Raw genomic sequence first — 6,016 nt, 5'->3', positions numbered from 1 at the left:
TACGTTATTCTATTGGTTTTAATCGTTCTTAGTATAGGTTGTCAGTCATCGTTTCACCGAACCGACTATGCCGGACGGACTTGGTCGTGCTCGGACGGCCCACCGAACCGACTATGCGGAACGAATAATTTTCAATAATTTTGTTATTTATGAATCCGAACGTGCAAAAATTGTATAAATGTTCCAGTAATACGTTATTCTATAGGTTTTAATCGTTTTTAATATAGGTTGTCAGTCATCGTTTCACCGAACCGACTATGCGGAACGAATAATTTTCAATAATTTTGTTATTTATGAATCCGAACGTGCAAAAATTGTATAAATGTTCCAGTAATACGTTATTCTATAGGTTTTAATCGTTTTTAATATAGGTTGTCAGTCATCGTTTCACCGAACCGACTATGCGGAACGAATAATTTTCAATAATTTTGTTATTTATGAATCCGAACGTGCAAAAATTGTATAAATGTTCCAGTAATACGTTATTCTATAGGTTTTAATCGTTTTTAATATAGGTTGTCAGTCATCGTTTCACCGAACCGACTATGCGGAACGAATAATTTTCAATAATTTTGTTATTTATGAATCCGAACGTGCAAAAATTGTATAAATGTTCCAGTAATACGTTATTCTATAGGTTTTAATCGTTTTTAATATAGGTTGTCAGTCATCGTTTCACCGAACCGACTATGCGGAACGAATAATTTTCAATAATTTTGTTATTTATGAATCCGAACGTGCAAAAATTGTATAAATGTTCCAGTAATACGTTATTCTATAGGTTTTAATCGTTTTTAATATAGGTTGTCAGTCATCGTTTCACCGAACCGACTATGCGGAACGAATAATTTTCAATAATTTTGTTATTTATGAATCCGAACGTGCAAAAATTGTATAAATGTTCCAGTAATACGTTATTCTATAGGTTTTAATCGTTTTTAATATAGGTTGTCAGTCATCGTTTCACCGAACCGACTATGCGGAACGAATAATTCTCAATAATTTTGTTATTTATGAATCCGAGCGTGCCGAGGTGGTAGAAATGTTCCAGTAATACGTTATTCTATAGGTTTTAATCGTTTTTAATATAGGTTGTCAGTCATCGTTTCACCGAACCGACTATGCCGGAAGGACTTGGTCCCGGTCGGACGGCCTACCGAACCGACTATGCGGAACGAAAAATTTTCAATAATTTTGTTATTTATGAATCCGAACGTGCCAAAATTGTATAAATGTTCTAGTGATACGTTATTCTATACGTTATAATCATTTTTAATATAGGTTGTCAGTCACCGTTTCACCGAACCGACTATGCGCAATGAAAAATTTTCGATAATTTCGTTAATCATGAATAGGAACGTGCCAAAATGGTATAAATGTTCTAGTAGTGCGTTATTCTATACGTTTTAATCATTTTTAATATAGGTTGTCAGTCACCTTTTCATCGAACCGACAATGCGCAATGAAAAATTTTCGATAATTTCGTTAATTATGAATCCGAACGTGCCAAAATGGTATAAATGTTCTAGTGATACGTTATTCTATAGGTTTTAATCGTTTTTTATATAGGTTGTCAGTCGTCGATTCACCGAACCGACTATGCCGGTGGGACATTGTCTCGCATCAGACGGTCCACCGAACCGACTATGCGGAACGAAAAATTTTCAATAATTTTGTTATTTATGAATCCGAACGTGCCAAAATTGTATAAATGTTCTAGTAATACGTTATTCTATTGGTTTTAATCGTTTTTTATATAGGTTGTCAGTCATCGTTTCACCGAACCGACTATGCGGAACGAAAAATTTTGGATAATTTCGTTAATTATGAATCCGAACGTGCCAAAATGGTATAAATGTTCTAGTAGTGCGTTATTCTATACGTTTTAATCATTTTTAATATAGGTTGTCAGTCACCTTTTCACCGAACCGACTATGCGCAATGAAAAATTTTCAATAATTTTGTTATTTATGAATCCGAACGTGCCAAAATTGTATAAATGTTCTAGTAATACGTTATTCTATTGGTTTTAATCGTTTTTTATATAGGTTGTCAGTCATCGTTTCACCGAACCGACTATGCGGAACGAAAAATTTTGGATAATTTCGTTAATTATGAATCCGAACGTGCCAAAATGGTATAAATGTTCTAGTAGTGCGTTATTCTATACGTTTTAATCATTTTTAATATAGGTTGTCAGTCACCTTTTCATCGAACCGACAATGCGCAATGAAAAATTTTCGATAATTTCGTTAATTATGAATCCGAACGTGCCAAAATGGTATAAATGTTCTAGTGATACGTTATTCTATAGGTTTTAATCGTTTTTTATATAGGTTGTCAGTCGTCGATTCACCGAACCGACTATGCCGGTGGGACATTGTCTCGCATCAGACGGTCCACCGAACCGACTATGCGGAACGAAAAATTTTCAATAATTTTGTTATTTATGAATCCGAACGTGCCAAAATTGTATAAATGTTCTAGTAATACGTTATTCTATTGGTTTTAATCGTTTTTTATATAGGTTGTCAGTCATCGTTTCACCGAACCGACTATGCGGAACGAAAAATTTTGGATAATTTCGTTAATTATGAATCCGAACGTGCCAAAATGGTATAAATGTTCTAGTAGTGCGTTATTCTATACGTTTTAATCATTTTTAATATAGGTTGTCAGTCACCTTTTCACCGAACCGACTATGCGCAATGAAAAATTTTCGATAATTTCGTTAATTATGAATCCGAACGTGCCAAAATGGTATAAATGTTCTAGTGATACGTTATTCTATAGGTTTTAATCGTTTTTTATATAGGTTGTCAGTCGTCGATTCACCGAACCGACTATGCCGGAGGGACTTTGGTACGTTCGGACTCGGCACCGAACCGACTATGCGGAGAGATTTTTGCTCAATTTTTTGAAAAAATATAAATATTTTCTCGATTCTTGTATGTTATTTGGACGTATACTGTTATTTGTTACTCGTTTATTACGTTAGAAATTCGTTTGGTATTTATTTTGGCGAGAAAAGGAAAAAAAATTTTTTTTCGATTAATTTTGTCATTAAATTTCGTAAAATAATTGTTAAAACATCGTCCGTATACTTTTTAGCGTGTTTGACAACTTTTTGAAAAATCGATTTTTTCGCGCTAAGTTTTACCGCACTTTCGAATTGGCACGTTCGGATCGCGCGTTAGCATCGTAAGCGCCCGTGCGTAACGGCCGGCGTCGCCGACCATCCGGCCGGCCGTTCGGTACCTATAAGGAGACGTTCGGTCCGATCGTACCAGACGGAACAGAGTCGGGCGCGTGGCTATTCTATGACCTCGGTTGAGAACTAGTCCACCGCTCCTCGTGCGTAACTTCGTGTTGCCTCGACTGTTCGTGTTCTCGGTATCGATGCAGGATTTTCTCCACACTGCATTGTCGCGTGTCGGCGTCTAAGACCAAATGGCACATATGCGACGAACCTTTAACATGAGGCTGGTGACTCGTATGCACTTTGGTGTGTACGTTGTACTGACTCAAGCGGCACAGGCTACTAAAAATTAAAAAGGGATAGAATAAAACCGACCGTTCTAAAACGGGCCAAAAAAGGTTTTATAAAATTTATTTTAAAAATGAATTAGATAGTGGTGTTGAACGAACTTGTTCGTTACAACGCCTTCAGTCGAGAGGCTAAAAAATTTTGAAACGGAATATTTATTCCGAAATTCAGAAATGATATTACGTCCCCTTAATGTTTTGTGCGTCTCGAACGCCTAAATATTTTCTCGATGCGCGAGAAAACTTCTTCTTCGCGGAGAGTTTTTCGGTACGATGAAGTAAAATATTAAATAAATGCTTCACTATACGTACAGCGCAGAGATATTGAAACGAAATAATATGTAACTATGACTCGTAAAAACGGTTTCTGAAATGGAAACTTCTTCCAAAGTGAAGAGTTTTCGGTACGGGTGATTTCTCGATATTACATCGAGTTTTCGCTTATACGTACAAAAAATATTATTACGGTGTGTATCGTAACTATGACACGAAATTTTGAGAGAGAGAAAATAAAAATTTGGGTGGATTTGTAAGAATCGATGTGCCCAGCGCGAGCTAAAATTCTCTGTGTACGTGCTTGCTCCGATTTGTTTTTTTCGAACAGCATGTCCGTTGTACGCGCTATCACGGTACGTTCAGCACGCCACTTGTACGCGCTAACCTTTATCGGTGTGTCTTAAATAAAATACCAAAGAGAGTTGAAAGGAGAGAATAGAAGAGAGAGTTTGGAGGAACAAAAATTTAATATGACTGAAAAACACATGAGAGAAGAACCAAATAAAAAAAGGGAACGTTTAAGCTGATATTGGTTCATCACAAAAAAATGGTATTTATGAAAAAGGCGGAAAGAACACCGATATTGTGGAGGTTCAATACGGAGCGTGTGTGGTTTACGTGCTTATACCGTTTCGATGTAAAGCGTGAAAGCGGGTGTACGTGCTTCCAAAATTTCAACGGATACACACTTTCCGGCACGGAGAGAGTTTTAGCGGGATTTTCTTTTACGCGCTTCTTCGATATCCACGACGAAAAGAGAGACTAAAAACGGAGGTTTCGTATCGATATATGCCTAGCGCGAGCTACCTTTGTACGTGCTTCCTCTTGTTCGTTTTTCGAACAGCATGTCCGTTGTACGCGCTATCACGGTACGTTCAGCACGCCACTGTACGCGCTAACCTTTATCGGTGTGTCTTAAATAAAATACCAAAGAGAGTGAAAGGAGAGAGAATAGAGAGAGTTTGGAGGAACAACAATTTTTAATATGACTGAAACACATGAGAGGAGAGAGAAGAACCAAATAAAAAAGGAACGTTTAAGCTGATATTGGTTCATTGCAAAAAATGGTATTTATGAAAAAAGGCGAAAGAACACCGATATTGTGGAGGTTCAATACGAGCGAGCGTGTGTGGTTTACGTGCTTATACCGTTTCGATGCAAAGCGTGAAATGAAAAGCGGTGTTACGTGCTTCTAAAACTTTTCAACGAGAAATCTTTCTGGCACGAAAGGATTTGCATTTTTTTACGCGCTTTATCGATACAAAATAAGAGAAAGAGACCCCCGTGGAGGAACGAAACGTTTATATCGACACGGTTTCGATTCGTTTCGACGAACAGCATGTCCGCTGTACGCGCCATAGCGTATTGTCCAGCGTGATCCGCTATACGCGCTATTTCGGTGTTGTGTCGTTAAACGAAATATTGTATATCAAAGACTTATAATATAACTTCACGTAATATAAATAATATTACGAACCAGAAAAGGAAACGGGCAAAAAGAGGAGAGCTGCAAATTGGTTCGTGTACAAAAAGTTGTACAAAAATAATCATAAAAGAAAAGGGAACGTTTAAGCTGAAAAACTGAAATAAACGAACACAACGTCCAGCGTGCTTGTTACGCGCTTACACCGAATGGGGATCGATTAATTCGTTCCGAGCGTGTGCGGTTTACGCGCTTCTTACGTTTCGACGAACGGCGTGAAAGCGGTGTGTACGTGCTTTCAAAACTTTTTTGAACCGGAGAGAATATTATTCTTCGGCATTACTACGTCGATATGCGTTTCTTCGAATCTCCGGCATTGAGGTTGTGGAGGATTCGTAATAAAATCGAAACGAGAGAGAGAGAGAGAGAGAGAGAAAAGGAGGAGGAGGAGAATTGTGAGTCTTAACGTCGATCGGTCGTTGTTAAATTGTAAAGGCGCCGTCGAACGTAGAAAGACCCAATTTGATGTTAAATAAAATTGGCTTAAGAAAAATGAAATAATTCTTTAAGCTCCCTGGTTGATCCTGCCAGTAGTCATATGCTTGTCTCAAAGATTAAGCCATGCATGTCTAAGTACATACCGAATTAAGGTGAAACCGCGAATGGCTCATTAAATCAGTTTTGGTTTCTTAGATCGTACAACAATTTACTTGGATAACTGTGGTAATTCTAGAGCTAATACATGCAAACCAGAATTCCACCCAGAGATGG

The 6,016-nt window shown here is 37.5% G+C and overlaps 1 non-coding gene across 1 annotated transcript in view; it reads left to right on the top strand.

Annotated features, from left to right (window-relative positions):
• Positions 1-5,816: 5,816 nt before the first annotated feature.
• Positions 5,817-6,016, top strand: part of LOC143266253 (small subunit ribosomal RNA) — a 1,933-nt gene continuing 1,733 nt past the window's right edge. Inside the window, exon 1 of the ribosomal RNA XR_013041305.1 lies at positions 5,817-6,016. This exon is cut by the window's right edge and continues 1,733 nt beyond it. This is a non-coding gene — a ribosomal RNA (small subunit ribosomal RNA).

Source organism: Megachile rotundata, unplaced genomic scaffold (genome assembly GCF_050947335.1).
Source record: "Megachile rotundata isolate GNS110a unplaced genomic scaffold, iyMegRotu1 scaffold0114, whole genome shotgun sequence".
In the NCBI taxonomy this organism is placed as follows: Eukaryota; Metazoa; Arthropoda; class Insecta; order Hymenoptera; family Megachilidae; genus Megachile; species Megachile rotundata.
This window is presented reverse-complemented; position numbering and strand designations above follow the sequence as displayed.